The 18,839-nt window shown below is 44.5% G+C and overlaps 1 protein-coding gene across 1 annotated transcript in view; it reads right to left on the minus strand.

The window, feature by feature from the left end:
• Positions 1 to 18,839, minus strand: part of LOC120026486 (alpha-1-syntrophin-like) — a 63,264-nt gene that overhangs the window by 571 nt on the left and 43,854 nt on the right. The gene's annotated exons all lie outside the window — the stretch shown is intronic.

Below are 18,839 nucleotides of genomic sequence, written 5' to 3' on the forward strand. Positions count from 1 at the left end.
ATCTAAAGTCATCCCTTTAAATACGGTGTACCTTTAATTAGAATTTTCTCGAAAGACTCAGAATATATAGAGGGGTTCAGAATAGGGATCAATGAAAGAAAACCATCCAAATACACATATATTCTAGGGATGCACGATATATCGGTGAACTAGTTGAACGATGTCTAGTGTAACGCCGATGTTAAAAACCGATGTCAAAGCTACCGTGCATACCTATATAACATGATGTGATAACGCCACGTAAAATGTTGCACTACACGTGCAACACAGTATTGCCGATTGAAATTGAACTTTAGTTCATGAAAATAAATAGCTAGCCAGCTACTTAACCCTGTTGAAAGGCAAACGTTATAAGCAGCCAGCTAGCTTCATCTGGCTAGTGAGGCTCGACCAGAGCGGGTTATGTGTTGTGAAGCTAGCCACAATAAGGATTAGGCACAATAGCGGAATTTGCGGTCTGCCTTCAAAATAAAAGTATGTCATTGGCAGTGATGGGGCGGCAGGGTAGCCTAGTGGTTAGAGCGTTGGACTAGTAACCGAAAGGTTGCAAGTTCAAATCCCCGAGCTGACAAGGTACTAATCTGTCGTTCTGCCCCTGAACAGGCAGTTAACCCACTGTTCCTAGGCCGTCATTGAAAATAAGAATTTGTTCTTAACTGACTTGCCTAGTTAAATAAAGGTAAAATTTGTAAGTCGCTCTGGATAAGAGCGTCTGCTAAATGACTTAAATGTAAAATGTAATGATGCAAATTAATTCAAATAGTAGAATTATGCCATACTTTTATTTTGAAGGCTAACCGCAAAGTCCACTATTGTGGCTAATCCTTATTGTGGGTAGCTTCACATAGATGAGTCCGACCACCATAAATCAAATAAGAACTGTCTTATAAATTAGGGTTATTTTATATGACACCTAGCTATATAGTTAGCTAGCTAACTATAGCTACTGAAACAGATAATGCTGTGTTATTTGACACGTCAAATAGTGTTATTTGACATATATCTTTTTTGATAGCAAAGACCCAAACCGTGTTCCATAGAAATCCTGGTTGAGAATGAAACGACTGAACAACACAACAGCACAGCAAGTAAGTGAAAGAAATAGGTTTGATTATGTTTTACTGGAAATGGGGACATACGTAAATGCCAACAAAATAACTTTTTGGTCAGTGTGGTGTGTGTTTAACCTTTATTTATTTATTTTTTCACCTCTATTTAACCAGGTAGGCCAGTTGAGAACAAGTTCTCATTTACAACTGTGACCTGGCCAAGATAAAGCAAAGCAGTGCGACAAAAACAACAACACAGAGTTACACATAAACAAACGTACAGTCAATAACATAAAATATAAGAAAAATTGAAAAATCTATGTACAGTGTGTGCAAATGTAGAAGAGTAGGGAGGTAGGCAATAAATAGGCCATAGAGGCAAAAAAGAATTACAATTTAGCATTAGACTGGAGTGATAGATGTGCAGATGATGATGTGCAAGTAGAGATACTGGGGTGCAAAAGAGCAAGAGGGTAAGTAATAATATGGGGATGAGGTAGTTGGATGTGCTATTTACAGATTGGCTGTGTACAGGTACAGTGATCTGCTCTGACAGCTGATGCTTAAAGTTAGAGAGGGAGATATAAGACTCCAGCTTCAGAGATTTTTGCAATTCGTTCCAGTCAATGGCAGCAGAGAACTGGAAGGAAAAGCGGCCAAAGTAAGTGTTGGCTTTGGGGATGACCAGTGCAATATACCTGCTGGAGCGCATGCTGTGGGTGGGTGTTGCTATGGTGACCAGTGAGCTGAGATAAGGCGGGGCTTTACCTAGCAAAGACTTATAGATGACCTGGAGCCAGTGGGTCTGGAAGGAGAGTTTACAGTCTAACCAAACAACTAGGTATTTGTAGTTGTCCACATATTCTAGGTCAGAACCGTCCAGAGTAGTGATGCTAGGCGGGTGGGAGCAGACAGCAATCTGTTGATGAGCACGCACTTAGTTTTACTAGCGTTTAAAAGCAGTCGAAGGCCACGGAAGGAGTATTGTATGGCGTTGAAGCTTGTTTGGAGGTTTGTTAACAGTGTCCAAAGAAGGGCCAGATCTATACAGAATGATGTTGTCTGCGTAGAGGTGGATCAGAGAATCACCAGCAGGATGGTGAGGCAGTCATTTGAGAAGCCAAGGCTATTGAGTCTGCCAATAAGAATGTGGTGATTGACAGAGTCGAAAGCCTTGGCTAGGTCGATAAAGACGGCTGCACAGTACTGTCTTTTATCGATGGCGGTTATGATATCGTTTAGGACCTTGAGCGTGGCTGAGGTGCACCCATGACCAGCTCGGAAACCAGATTGCATAGCGGAGAAGGTACGGTGGGATTCGAAATGGTCGGTGATCTGTTTATTAACTTGGCCTTCGAAGATTTTAGAAAGGCAGGGTAGGATAGATATAGGTCTGTAACAGTTTGGGTCTAGAGTGTCTCCTCCTCTGAAAAGGGGGATGACCGCGGCAGCTTTCCAATCTTTGGGGATCTCAGATGATACTAAAGAGAGGTTGAACAGGCTAGTAATAGGGTTTGAACAATTTCGGCGGATAATTTTAGAAAGAGAGGGTCCAGATTAGACGAGAGGGGGGGGGGGGGGGGGGGGGGGGGGGGGGGTTGGGCAAGTTGGTGCAGGGGGTGCTGAGATGTTGGCCAGGGTAGGGGTAGCCAGGTGGAAAGCATGGCCAGCTGTGGAAAAATGCTTTAATGAAATGATCGATTATCGTAGATTTATCGGTGGTGACAGTTTTTCCTATCCTCAGTGCAGTGGACAGCTGGGAGGAGGTGCTCTTATTCTCCATGGACTTTATAGTGTCCCAGAACTTTTGGAATTAGTGCTACAGGAAGCAAATTTCTGTTTGAAAAAGCTAGCCTCAGCTTTCCTAACTGACTGAGTATATTGGTTCCTGACTTCCCTGAAAAGTTGCATATCGTTGGGGCTATTCGGTGCTAATTCAGAACGCCACAGGATGTTTTGTGCTAGTCAAGGACAGTCAAGTGTGGGGTGAAAAAAGGGCTATATCTGTTCTTAGTTCTATAATTTTTTGAATGGGGAATGCTTATTTAACCTCTCTGGGGTAGGTGGGACGCAATCGTCCCACCTGGCCAATAGCCAGGGAAAATACAGAGCGCCATATTCAAATAAAATGATATAAAAATCAAACTTTCATTAAATCACACATGTAAGATACCAAATTAAAGCTACACTCGTTGTGAATCCAGCCAACATGTCAGATTTCAAAAAGGCTTTTCGGCGAAAGCATAAGATGCTATTATCTGATGATAGCACAACAGTAAACAAAGAGAGTAGCATATTTCAACACTGCAGGCACGACAACGCAGAAATAAAAATATAATTCATGCCTTACCGACGAACTTCTTTTGTTGGCACTCCAATATGTCCCATAAACATCACAAATGGTCTTTTTGTTCGATATATATCCAAAATGTCAATTTATTTGGCGCGTTTCATCCAGAAAAACACAGCTTCCAACTTGCGCAACGTCACTATAAAATATATCAAATGTTACATGTAAACTTTACCAAAACATTTCAAACTACTTTTGTAATACAACGTTAGGTATTTTTAAACGTTATTAATCAATCAAATTGAAGACGGGATGATCTGTGTTCAATACAAAACGAAAACAGACTGACGCAACCTTTCTGGTAATGTCCCTCTCTCAAACAATTTACTTCAAGTGACCCTCATTTAAGATGGCCTTACTTCTTCATTACACAAAGGAAAAACCTCAACCAATTTCCAAAGACTGGTGACAATACAGGTAATGAATGGAGAACAGGAGAGCTTCTTAAAGAAAAACTAACAGGTCTGTGAGAGCCGGAATTCTTACTGGTTGGTAGGTGATCAAATACTTATGTCATGCAATAAAATGCAAATGAAATACTTAAAAATCATACAATGTGATTTTCTGGATTTCCTTTTTTTAGATTCCGTCTCTCACAGTTGAAGTGTACCTATGATAAAAATTACAGACCTCTACATGCTTTGTAAGTAGGAAAACCTGCAAAATCGGCAGTGTATCAAATACTTGTTCTCCCCACTGTATAGCTCTTATCAATACAGTGCATGGAGAATGCTTTTACTTCTATCGGGAAAAAGAAAGTAGATGTGGTTCCATTTGGAACCGACAGGTTGCTCAACCTTATTCATCATTTCATTGTGCGTTAAGGTGGTGGAATTATGAGGGGAATTAAGTCAAGGTCAGAATACGGCGTATCTGTAGACACACCTCCGCCATACCTTTATTTGATATCCAAACCAAACTAATAGCGGGTGAATAGCATGCTATTTTCACACTTAAGTTCAAGCTCAGAATTCGCATGGAGAGAAATGTGCATAAAAAAGGAATTACGTTCCCTTTACGCACACTTAACTCGGGTTGGAATTAGCATCCATGTGAACAAGAGAAGGACACCAACAGCAAAGAAAGAATGGCAGGGAGAGATGGAGAGAGAGAATGACAGGGAGAGGTGGAGAGAGAATGACAGGGAGAGATGGAGAGGGAGGGAGAGAGATGGAGGGAGAGAATGACAGGGAGAGATGGAGAGGGAGGGAGAGAGATGGAGAGAGAGAATGACAGGGAGAGATGGAGAGAGAGAATGACAGGGAGAGAGGGAGGGAGAGAGAGAGGTGGGATGGGGGACTGAGGGACTGAGGGAAGGTAGGAGGTGTAGGATGGCATTAACCTGAGCCGGGCACACTCGTTGTTATTCTAAGGAGGCTCTTTGTGATGTGCTGATATCCCTGACATGATATTGTAGCAAAAGAACACAGCTGATGGCTTTAATTAAAGAGAGAGCAGGAACCCAGACTTCATCAAATAAAGTGGAAATACAGACATTGTCATCCTACAAGAAACATGGTATAGAGGAGAGGGAGCCACTGGTTGCCCTCTAGGTTACAGAGAGCTGGTAGTCCCATCCCCACACAACCAGGTGTGAAACAGAGAAGACACTCTGGGGGTATGCTAATTTGGTATAGATCAGACCTAACCCACTCTATTAAATTAGTCAAAACAGGAACATTTTACATCTGCCTAGAAATTAATAAGGAAAAATGTCCTCATGTGTGCTACCTACACGCCAATAGAATCCCCATACTTTAACGATGACAGCTTCTCCATCCTAGAGGGGGAGATCAACCATTTCCAGGCCCAGGAACATGTACTAGTCTGTGGCGACCTAAATGCCAGAAATGGACAAGAACCTGATACTCTTAGCACACAGGGGGACAAACACCTACCTGGAGGTGACAGCATTCCCTACCAAATATGCCCTTCTAGACACAACTATGACAAAACAACCAACAAAAACGGGTCATAACTCCTGCAGCTCTGTCGCATGCTGGGTCTGTACATAGTCAATGGTAGGCTTCGAGGGGACTCTTATGGTAGGTACATCTACAGCTCATCCCTTGGCAGTAGTCCTGCAGATTACTTTATCACTGATATCAACCCAGAATCTCTCAGAGCGTTCGCAGTCAGCCCACTGACACCCCTATCAGATCACAGTCAAATCACAGTCTACTTAAACATGAGGCATCAAAGCCAAAGGAACTGCATAATATTAAGAAATGCTATAGATGAAAGGAAACCTACCAAAAAACAATTAGGCAACAACAAATTCAATCCCTTTCAGACAACTTCCTGGACAAAACGTGTAAACTTGGCAGTAGAAAACCTAAACAGTATATTTGACCTCTCAGCTTCCCTATCAAATCAAAAAATTTCAAGCAGACAACCTAAGAAAATAAACAACAATGACAAATGGTTTGATGAAGAATGCAAAAAACAAATAAATAAATTGAGAAACCTATCCAAACAAAAACATAGAGACTGTAACGCTCGTCGGAAGAAGACCAAGGTGCAGCGTGGTAGATGTTCATGCTTCTTTATTAAAAAAACAAACACCAAACAAAACAACACAAGCACAACGAACGTAACGTATTGAAGGCTCACCAGAGCTAACAAAAACAACATCCCACAACCTAAGGTGACAAAACAGGCTGCCTAAGTATGATTCCCAATCAGAGACAACAATAGACAGCTGTCCCTGATTGAGAACCATACCCAGCCAAAACATAGAAACACAAATCATAGAAATAAAGAACATAGAATGCCCACCCAAATCACACCCTGACCAAACCAAATATAGACAAAAAAAGGCTCTCTAAGGTCAGGGCGTGACAGAGACCCAGAAAACCTGAGCCTACGCCTTCACAATGGCGAATCCCTAAAACAATACAGAAATACACAACGGGATACACAACACCGCTCCCGAGTATACTACTCGCCAATGTCCAGTCTCTTGACAACAAGATAGACGAAATTCGAGCAAGGGTTGCCTTCCAGAGAGACATCAGAGATTGTAACATTCTCTGTTTCACAGACACATGGCTCTCTGTTGTCGGAATTGGTTCAGCCACCGGGCTTCTCCATGCATCGCACCGACAGAGATAAACACGTCTCTGGGAAGAGGAAGGGCGGGGGTGTATGCTTTATGATTAACGACTCATGGGGTAATCATAACAACATACAGGAACTCAAGTCCTTCTGCTCACCCGACCTAGAATTCCTTACAATCAAAGGCCTGCCATTTTACCTACCAAGAGAATTCTCGGCAGTTATAGTCACAGCTGTGTACATTCCCCCTCAAGCGAACACCAAGACGGCGCTCAAGGAACTTTACTGGACTCTATGTAAACTGGAAACTATATATCCAGAGGCTGCATTTATTGTAGCTGGGGATTTTAACAAAGCAAATTTGAGAACAATGCTACCTAAATTCTACCAGCATATTGATTGCACGACACGCAGGGCTAATACTCTCGACCACTGCTACGCTAACTTCCGTGATGCATACAAAGCCCTTCCCCAAACTCCCTTCGGCAAATCCAACCACGACGCCATCTTGCTCGTACGGTCTTATAGGCAGAAACTCAAACAGGATGTATCAGTGACGAGAACCATTCAACGCTGGTCTGACCAATCGGAAGCCACGCTTCAAGATTGTTTTGTTCACACAGACTGGAATATGTTCCGGTCATCCTCAGAGAACAACATTGACCTATACGCTGACTCGGTGAATGCGTTTGTAATGAAGTGCATTGGAGATGTTGTACCCACCGTGAATATTAAAACCTACCCTAACCAGAAACCGTGGATGGATGGCGGAATTTGCACAAAACTGAAAGCGCGATCCACTATATTTAACCATGGAAAGAGGTCTGGAAATATGGCTGAATATAAACAGTGGTGTTATTCCCTCCGCAAGGCAATCAAACAAGTGAAATGCCGGTACAGGGACAAGGTGGAGTCACAATTCAACGGCTCAGACATGAGACGTATGTGGCAGGGTCTACAGGAAATCACGGACTACAAAAACAAAAACAGCCACGTCACGGACACGGGCGTCATGCTTCCAGACAAACTAAACACATTCTTTGCCTGCTTTGAGGATAATACAGTGCCACCATCGCGGCTCGCTAACAAAGACACCCCCCCCCCCCCCCCCCCCTCTCCTTCTTCCTTCTCCATGGCTGACGTGAGTAAAACATTTAAACGTGTTTACCCTCGCAAGGCTGCTGGCCCAGACAGCATCCCTAGCCGCGTCATCAGAGCATGCGCAGACCAGCTGGCTGGTGTGTTTACGGACATATTCAATCACTTCCTATCCCAGTCTGTTGTCACCACATGGTTCAAGATGGCTACCATTGTCCCTGTACCCAAGAAGGCAAAGATAACTGAACTAAATGACTACCGCCCCGTAGAACTCACTTCTGTCATCATGAAGTGCTTTGAGAGGCTAGTCAAGGATCATATCACCGCCACCTTACCGGCCACCCTAGACCCACTTCAGTTTGCATACCGCCCCAACAGGTCCACAGACGACGCAATAGCCATCACACTGCACACTGCTCTATCCCATCTGGGCAAAAAGAATACCTATGTAAGAATGCTGTTCATTGACTACAGCTCAGCATTCAACAGCATAGTACCCTCCAAGCTCATCATCAAGCTGGAGGCCCTGGGTCTCAACCCCGCCCTGTGCAACTGGGTCCTGGACTTTCTGACTGGTCGCCCCCAAGTAGTGAAGGTAGGAAACATCATCTCCACTTCTCTGACCCTCAACACTGGGGCCCCACAAGGGTGTGTGCTCAGCTCTCTCCTGTACTCCCTGTTAACCCATGACTGCGTAGCCATGCACGCCTCCAACTCAATCATCAAGTTTGCAGACGACACAACAGTAGTGGGCTTGACCACCAACAACGACAAGACAGCCTACAGGGAGGAGGTGAGGGCACTCGGAGTGTGGTGTCAGGAAAACAAGCTCTCACTCAACGTCAACAAAACAAAGGAGATGATTGTGGAGTTCAGGAAACAGCATAGGGAGCACCCCCCTATCCATATCAAAGGGACAGCAGTGGAGAAGGTGGAAAGTTTTAAGTTCCTGGGCGTACACATCACAGACAAACTGAAATGGTCCACCCACACAGACAGTGAGGTGAAGAAGGCTCAACAGCGCCTCTTCAACTTCAGGAGGCTGAAGAAATTTGGCTTGTCACCCAAAACCCTGACAAACTTTTACATATGCACAATCGAGAGCATCCTGTCAGGCTGTATCACAGCCTGGTACGGCAACTGCACCGCCCTCAACCGCAAGGCTCTCCAGAGGGTAGTGCGGTCTGCACAACATATCACTGGGGGCAAACTACCTGTCCTCCATGACACCTACAGCACCCAATGTCACAGGAAGGCCAAAAAGATCATCAAGGACAACAACCAACCGAGCCACTGCCTGTTCACGCCGATATCATCCAGAAGGTGAGCTCAGTACAGGTGCATCAAAGCTGGGACCGAGAGACCTTGTGAAGACTTACAGAAAACGTTTGACCTCTGTCATTGCCAACAAAGGGTATATAACAAAGTATTGAGATAAACTTTTGTTATTGACCAAATACTTATTTTCCACCATAATTTGCAAATAAATTCATTAAAAATCCTACAATGTGATTTTCTGGATTTTTTTTCTCATTTTGTCTGTCATAGTTGAAGTGTACCTATGATGAAAATTACAGGCCTCTCTCATCTTTTTAAGTGGGAGAACTTGCAAATTGGTGGTTGACTAATTACTTTTTTGCCTCACTATATATATTTTGTATTTTATACCATCTATTTTACCTTGCCTATGCCGCCCGGCCATCGCTCATCCATATACTTATATGTACATATTCTCATTCACCCCATTAGATTTGTGTGTATTAGGTAGTTGTTGGGGAATTGTTAGATTACTTGTTAGATATTACTGCACTGTCGGAACTAGAAGCACAAGCATTTCGCTACACTTGTATTAACATATGCTAACCCTGTGTATGTGATTTGATCTTGAGCCCCACCCTCTTCAACATATACGGTGCATTCGGAAAGTATTCAGACCCCTTCACTTTTTCCACATTTTGTTACGTTACAGCCTTAATCTAAAATTTATTAAATAATTTTTTCCCTCATCAAATCTACACACAATAAACAATAATGACTAAGCGAAAACAGGTTTTTAGAATTTTAGCAAATGTATTAAAAATAAAAAACAGAAATACCTTATTTACATAAGTAGTCAGACCCTTTGCTATGAGACTCGAAAACAGGTGCATCCTGTTTCCATTGATCATCCTTGAGATGTTTCTACAACTTGATTGGAGTCCACCTGTGGTAAATTCAATTGATTGGACATGATGTGGAAAGGCACACACCTGTCTATATAAGGTCCCACAGTTGACAGTGCATATACCTGTCTATATAAGGTCCCACAGTTGACATGAGGTCGAAGGAATTGTCTGTAGAGCTCCGAGACAGAATTGTGTCGAGGCAGAGATCTGGCGAAAGGTTCCAAAAACTTTCTGCAGCATTGAAGGTCCCCAAGAACACAGTGGCCTCCATCATTCTTAACCTTTTCACACATACCAACAAATGGGTTTGATCATTCTAAAGTGGTCCCTGCAGCGTAGGCTGTGATTAGAACGCTTATTCAGAACGTCCAGTTTAGATTGATGCAACAATCAGCATTTGAGCTGGACACACTGTTTTTTCACAGAAACATTTTACACAAACACAGTCCTTACAAAATTATGTCGTGAATGTGACCAGTTCATTTTTGGATGCAATGTTCAGACATTCACTGAATAGCTACAGCATAACACAATCATCCAAACTGGAAAATGTAGGCTACCTTTGTCCTCGCGCTAACTGAGGAAAGATTGACGTAACACAAGCAGTCATGTTTAGATAACTCTCGGCTGACAGAAACCACAATATGAATTAGTTAATAATAATGACTATTTATAATTCATCACATCACGGATGAGATCACCATTGAATAATTGAGTAAAACACTTTCTAGAAATCGAAAGTAATCCAAAGACAGGTGGAGATAATAAGAGGAGACAAGATGAGTTTGGTCTGTTTGCAGTATGCATGTTGAAGGGGGTGTGTCGTCTACCATCGTTCACATCACTTCCGGAAGTTTACTCGACAAATGAGTGAACCCTCCCTCACATCATCACGTCAAACCCAGAATGCATTCTATGTCAACAAACATGGCTGCACACATAGCTGGAATTAGCTTAGCTCATCATAATCAGTACAACCTTCGAAAAAGTATTTTACACACATAATATGTGTCCATTACAATCTATGCAAGAATTAGAATGCATGATTAGTAATCAGTACTTGAAAACATATGAATAAAACAGTAAATAAATACCACACAAAACATTTTCTGATGGTGATTTATTGATTCTTTGCTATGAGCGACGTGAAGACAGGATTTGTCCAGGAAATTATAGTTTACACAGGATCCAACATTATGAGGGGCTTGGGGTGTCCGGGTCCGTGGTGATGACCATGCTGTCTCCTCATCTCAGCAAGGGACACACTTTGTATGTGGACAATTGGTACAGCAGTCCCACACTCTTCTAGCATCTGCTCTCCAACAGCACAGGGGCCTGTGGCACAGTTAGGTCGAACAGGAAGTGGGTGCCAGAATTCGGATGCAGGATGATGCAGAGAGGGGAGGTGGAGTTCAAGGAGAACGGTCAAAAGCTGGCAGTAAAGTGGCATGACAAATGAGACATCCATGTCCTCTCCACTGTCCATACAGCAACCATGTTGGTCACAGGGAAGGTGGACCACCTGATGGGATAGAGAAAATAAAAAAAACAGACTGTGTGCTTGACTATAACCTCAAAATGGGGGCAGTGGATAAGGCGGACATGATAAACAGCTTTGTGGAATGCACTTGGAAAACTACCAAGTGGTATAAGAAGATATTTTTCCATCTGATCGACACTGCTGCCCTCAACGGCCACATAGTTCACCACCAACTAGCATGTGAGATGATTACTGAACAAGGTATTTTTTGTAATTGGACGTACAGTTAACATACAAATCACATACAGTTCCATTATGCAATTATAGTGACAATATCTCACCCACCTTCCCACTGCCTCATCATCCTCTCCCTTCCCTCATCCTCCCCACTCTCTCTCCCCCATAGGTAAAGTAATTACCTACCAAAAGTACAGAGAGAACCTCATGAGAAAGCTGCTGGAGGAGCACCACACCCCTCGGCGCCCATCCACTGGGGGCCGTCCTGCTGCGGACAATCCCCTACGCCTCACTGCACAGCATTTTCCCCTCAAACTGCTGCTCAAAGTAGTCACACACGGAGGTACTGCAAAGTCTGCCTGTCTGGCACCAGGAGAAGTAAGCAGAGGAGGTTGACAAAGTACATGTGCTTAGCTTGTGACACACCTCTATGTGTTTCACCATGCTTTGGGGAGTATCATATGCTCAAGCACTATTGAGTACATCTGCAGCAATAAGTGACTGACTGACCTGACGGGTGACTTGACAGGTGACCTGCCGTGATACTATGCCTTTAGAGGTGGGGGGGTGGAAATGCAGTTGTTGTTCATTCACTGCATGAATATGAATTATGGGTGATGCATATTCCGTTTTTTTTCTCCTTCAGTAAAACAAGTTTTTGTTGTTGTTGTTCAACATATTGGCCTATGTGTTTTCTTGCTGTGTTTTCATCCAGTAAAACTGTTCAGGAGTGTACGCTAGCATACAAAAGCTGGCCTCAATCTCCAGCTCCAAAGATGCCCAGTTCCAGTTATGATATTGGCAAATAATGTTTGTTTGTGTGTGTGGTTTCTGAAAGTACTTCTCTGACGCAATTAGCATTGTTTTACGGAGCTAATAGCACAATTGAATAGAAGACCATAAGGTTATGAAATTAGTAACGTTACCTCGCGTGTCCGCGGTTATAAGGGATAAACACAAAAATATTATGCTCCATACACACAGTGAGCTACAGTAGAAACGACATAACACGACATACAGAAACTATTATAACATAATAAGGCACTTACTTTGATAGAAACGGATACATTTCCAATGATCATGTATTAATGAAAACAACGATGAATGCGATGTGGGCACCAGACGGAAAATGTGAACACGTGTGTGCAGGTCTTGTTCTGACTGGAGATGCGCAAATGTCTACAGAAACAATTGGGAAGTGCTTGGGGAAGTTTGTCCGGGTCAGTAATGCCTCAAAAATAAATTGTCCGCAAAAGTGAAATGGCCTAATTTTATGTGAATTAATGAGGAGGCGGAACACACCTCAAATCAAACTGTTGTTAGAAAACTAAACTTGTTAGAAAATCATTTGAAATTGACAAGATGAAACAACTTATAAGTATATACAGGCTGCGTGCCTTGGTTTGAGGGCAGTGCAGATGAACTGTCCTGTTGTGTAACAATCACATTTTGGAACAGTGAGCGCAATCTGACATCATGTGAATAAAAAAAACACTGGGGCGAACGATAGAGATATTTGGAACTCACATGTGAAAAAGGTTAAATGGAACAAGTTTGGAAGCACCAAGACTATTCCTAGAGCTGGCCGGCCGCCCGGCCAAACTGAGCAAACGTGAGAGAAGGGCTTTGGTCAGGGAGGTGACCAAGAACCCAATGGTCACTCTGACAGAACTCCAGAGTTCCTCTGTGGAGATGGGAGAACCTTCCAGAAGGACAACAATCTCTGCAGCACTCCACCAATCAAGCCTTTATGGTTGAGTGGCCAGACGGAAGCCACTCCTCAGTAAAAAGGAACGTGGTAGACCACTTGGAGTTTCCCAAAAGGCACTAAAGGACTCTCAGACCATGAGAAACAAGATTCTCTGGCCTGATGAAACCAAGATTATTTGTGCTGAATGCCAAGCGTCACATGTGGAGGAAACCGGGCACCATCCCTACAGTGAAGCATGGTGGTGGCAGCATCATGATGTGGGGATGTTTTTCAGTGGTGGGGACTGGGAGACTAGTCAGGATCGAGGCAAAGATGAACAGAGCAAAGTACAGAGAGTTCCTTGATGAAAACCTGCTCCACAGCACTCAAGACCTCAGACTGGGGCGAAGGTTCACCTTCCAACAGGACAACAACCCTAAGCACACAGCCAAGACAATGCAGGAGTGGCTTCGGGACAAGTCTCTGGATGTCCTTGAGTGGCCCAGCCAGAGCCCGGACTTGAACCCAATCGAACATCTCTGGAGAGACCTGAAAATAGCTGTGCAGCGATGCTCCCCATCCAACCTGACAGAGCTTGAGAAGATTTGCAGAGGAGAATGGAAGAAACTCCCCAAATACAGGTGTTCCAAGATTGTAGCATCATCCCAAGAAGACTCGAGGCTGTAATCGCTTCAACAAAATACTGAGTAAAGGGTTTGAATATTATGAAGTTTTTGCAAAAAAAAAAAATGTGTTTTGTCATTATGGGGTATTGTGTGTAGATTGATGAGGGAAAACAACTATTTAATAATTTTTAGAATAATGCTGTAACGTACATTTTTGGGGAAAAATTAAAGGGGTCTGAATACTTTTCGAATGCACTGTATACCAAAGAATTGGCGAGGGCACTAGAACAGTCTGCAGTACACAGCCTCACCCTACTAGAATCTGAAGTCAAATGTCTTCTGTTTGCTGATGATCTGGTGCTTCTGTCCCCAAACAAGGAGGGCCTACGGCAGCACGTAGATATTCTGCACAGATTCTGTCAGACATGGGCCCTGATAGTAAATCTCAGTAAGACAAAAATATGAATAATGATGTTCCAAAAAAGGTCCAGTTGCCAGGACCACAAATACAAATTATATCTAGACACCATTGCCCTAGAGCACACAAAAAACTATACATACCTCGGACTAAACATCTACATACCTCAGCCTAAACAGGTAACTTCCACAAAGCTGTGAACGATCTGAGAGAGAAGGCAAGAATGGCTTTCTACGCCATCAAAAGGAACATAAAATTCGACATAAAATTCGACATTTTCGTTCCAAGATGGCGTAGCAGTGTAGACGTGTTTGTTTAGTCCTCTCGTGTACGTTTGTATTTTTTCGTATTTCTTGTATATATTTAACTTTTTTTTTTCTATCTCTTTTCGATTATTAATTTGATTATACCTTCCGGTAACCTACCTCACCCAATGTGATACGGAATCGCTATTATTTTTTAACTTTGGAACACATTCAAGAACCCCCAGTAGCTAACCAGCTAATCAGCTACAAGCTATTTAGCCATTTTTAGCCGCTGCTAGCAGCTTTTACCTTCTGCACAGACACCAGCCCTGTTATTAGCCTGGATATTACTCACCAATTTACCAGCATCGGACTGTCTCTCGACAACAACGCCGGATTCCTGCCGTAATCCCTGAGCCACTACTTCTGATCCTCACAGCTAGCTTGCAGCTAGCGCAGCTAGCGCCACTGCCACGAAGCTAGCACCAGTTAGCAAACACAATTCTACAATCACAACCTCTCTTTCGCCATCGCCATCCGGCTTGGATTCTCTGTCGACACGACCACGTCTGGTCTGCAGACGAATACCCCATCCGCTGTGCCCTCAACCGGCCTCCGTCTGAGCAGACCCCCTCCGTCTGAGCAGACCACCCCCCGGGCTACTAACTTTAAACGCCGCGTGCTAGCTTAGTGGCGGCTTCCCTGCTCCATCCACGGCTGCCCCCTGGACACTATGATCACTTGGCTACATAGCTGATGCCTGCCGGACTGTCCATTAATTCACGGTACTCCATTCTGTTTATTTGTGTTTTATCTGTCGGCTCTGTGTTTTAACTCAGGCTCTGTGTGTAGTTAATCCGACCCTCTCTGCCTAGTCGTCGCCATTTTTACCTGCTGTTCCTGTGTTAGCTGACTAGCTGCTGTTATCTCACCTGTTGTTTTAGCTAGCTCTCCCAATCAAGACCTGCAATCACTTTATGCCTTACTGTATGTCTCTCTCAAATATCAATATGCCTTGTATACTGTTGTTCAGGCTAGTTATCATTGTTTTGGTTTGCAATGATACCTCCTTTGTCCCACCTCCCACACATGCGGTGACCTCACCCATTGAGACCAGCATGTCCAGAGATACAACCTCTCTTATCATCACCCAGTGCCTGGGCTTGCCTCCGCTGTACCCGTGCCCCACCATACCCCTGTCTGCACATTATGCCCAGAATCTATTCTACCACGCCCATAAATCTGCTCCTTTTATTCCTTGTCCCCAACGCTCTAGGCGACCAGTTTTGATAGCCTTTAGCCGCACCCTCATCCTACTACTCCTCTGTTCCTCGGGTGATGTGGAGGTAAACCCAGGCCCTGCATGTCCCCAGGCACCCTCATTTGTTGACTTCTGTGACCGAAAAAGCCTTGGCCTCATGCATGTCAACATCAGAAGCCTCCTCCCTAAGTTTGTCTTACTCACCGCTTTAGCACACTCTGCCAACCCTGATGTCCTTGCCGTGTATGAATCCTGGCTTAGGAAGGCCACCAAAAATTCTGAGATTTCCATACCCAACTATAACACTTTCCGTCAAGATAGAACTGCCAAAGGGGGAGGAGTTGCAATCTACTGCAGAGATAGCCTGCAAAGTTCTGTCATACTTTCCAGGTCTGTGCCCAAACAGTTCGAACTTCTAATTTTAAAAATTAATCTCTCCAGAAATAAGTCTCTCACGGTTGCCGCCTGCTACCGACCCCCCTCAGCTCCCAGCTGTGCCCTGGACACCATCTGTGAATTGATCGCTCCCCATCTAGCTTCAGAGTTTGTTCTGTTAGGTGACCTAAACTGGGATATGCTTAACACCCCGGCAGTCCTACAATCTAAGCTTGATGCCCTCAATCTCACACAAATCATCAAGGAACCCACCAGGTACAACCCTAAATCCGTAAACATGGGCACCCTAATAGACATTATCCTGACCAACTTGCCCTCCAAATACACCTCTGCTGTCTTCAATCAAGATCTCAGCGATCACTGCCTCATTGCCTGTATCCGCTACGGGTCTGCGGTCAAACGACCACCCCTCATCACTGTCAAACGCTCCCTAAAACACTTCTGCGAGCAGGCCTTTTTAATCGACCTGGCCCGGGTACCCTGGAAGGATATTGACCTCATCCCGTCAGTTGAGTATGCCTGGTCATTCTTTAAAAGTTACTTCCTCACCATATTAGACAAGCATGCTCCGTTCAAAAAATGCAGAACTAAGAACAGATATAGCCCTTGGTTCACTCCAGACCTGACTGCCCTCGACCAGCACAAAAACATCCTGTGGCGAACTGCAATAGCATCGAAGAGCCCCCGCGATATGCAACTGTTCAGGGAAGTCAGGAACCAATACACGCAGTCAGTCAGGAAAGCAAAGGCCAGCTTTTTCAAGCAGAAATTTGCATCCTGTAGCTCTAACTCCCAAAAGTTCTGGGATACTGTAAAGTCCATGGAGAACAAGAGCACCTCCTCCCAGCTGCCCACTGCACTGAGGCTAGGTAACACGGTCACCACCGATAAATCCGTGATAATCGAAAACTTCAACAAGCATTTCTCAATGGCTGGCCATGCCTTCCTCCTGGCGACTCCAACCTTGGCCAACAGCCCCGCCCCCCCCCCGCTGCTACTCGCCCAAGCCTCCCCAGCTTCTCCTTTACCCATATCCAGATAGCAGATGTTCTGAAAGAGCTGGAAAACCTGGACCCATACAAATCAGCTGGGCTTGACAATTTGGACCCCTTATTTCTGAAACTGTCCGCCGCCATTGTCGCACCCCCTATTACCAGCCTGTTCAACCTCTCCTTCGTATCATCTGAGATCCCCAAGGATTGGAAAGCTGCCGCGGTCATCCCCCTCTTCAAAGGGGGAGACACCCTGGACCCAAACTGTTACAGACCTATATCCATCCTGCCCTGCCTATCTAAGGTCTTCAAAAGCCAAGTCAACAAACAGATCGCTGACCATCTCGAATCCCACCGTACCTTCTCCGCTGTGCAATCCGGTTTCCGAGCCGGTCACGGGTGCACCTCAGCCACGCTCAAGGTACTAAACGATATCATAACCGCCATCGATAAAAGACAGTACTGTGCAGCCGTCTTCATCGACCTGGCCAAGGCTTTCGACTCTGTCAATCACCATATTCTTATCGGCAGACTCAGTAGCCTCGGTTTTTCTAATGACTGCCTTGCCTGGTTCACTTCTCCGACAGAGTTCAGTGTGTCAAATCGGAGGGCATGTTGTCCGGTCCTCTGGCAGTCTCTATGGGGGTACCACAGGGTTCAATTCTCGGGCCGACTCTTTTCTCTGTATATATCAATGATGTTGCTCTTGCTGCGGGCGATTCCCTGATCCACCTCTACGCAGACGACACCATTCTGTATACTTCTGGCCCTTCCTTGGACACTGTGCTATCTAACCTCCAAACGAGCTTCAATGCCATACAACACTCCTTCCGTGGCCTCCAACTGCTCTTAAACGCTAGTAAAACCAAATGCATGCTTTTCAACCGTTCGCTGCCTGCACCCGCACGCCCGACTAGCATCACCACCCTGGACGGTTCCGACCTAGAATATGTGGACATCTATAAGTACCTAGGTGTCTGGCTAGACTGCAAACTCTCCTTCCAGACTCATATCAAACATCTCCAATCCAAAATCAAATCTAGAGTCGGCTTTCTATTTCGCAACAAAGCCTCCTTCACTCACGCCGCCAAACTTACCCTAGTAAAACTGACTATCCTACCGATCCTCGACTTCGGCGATGTCATCTACAAAATAGCTTCCAATACTCTACTCAGCAAACTGGATGCAGTTTATCACAGTGCCATCCGTTTTGTTACTAAAGCACCTTATACGACCCACCACTGCGACCTGTATGCCCTAGTCGGCTGGCCCTCGCTACATGTTCGTCGTCAGACCCACTGGCTCCAGGTCATCTACAAGGCTATGCTAGGTAAAGTGCCGCCTTATCTCAGTTCACTGGTCACGATGGCTACACCCACCCGTAGCACGCGCTCCAGCAGGTGTATCTCACTGATCATCCCTAAAGCCAAAACCTCATTTGGACGCCTTTCCTTCCAGTTCTCTGCTGCCTGCGACTGGAACGAATTGCAAAAATCCCTGAAGTTGGAGACTTTTATCTCCCTCAACAACTTTAAACATCTGCTATCCGAGCAGCTAACCGATCGCTGCAGCTGTACATAGTCCATCGGTATATAGCCCACCCAATTTACCTACCACACTCCCCATACTGCTTTTATTTATTTACTTTTCTGCTCTTTTGCACACCAGTATCTCTACTTGCACATGATCATCTGATGATTTATCACTCCAGTGTTAATCTGCTAAATTGTAATTATTCGATTTATTGCCTACCTCCTCATGCCTTTTGCACACAT

The sequence above is a fragment of the Salvelinus namaycush genome, chromosome 2, assembly GCF_016432855.1.
Source record: "Salvelinus namaycush isolate Seneca chromosome 2, SaNama_1.0, whole genome shotgun sequence".
NCBI lineage: Eukaryota > Metazoa > Chordata > Actinopteri > Salmoniformes > Salmonidae > Salvelinus > Salvelinus namaycush.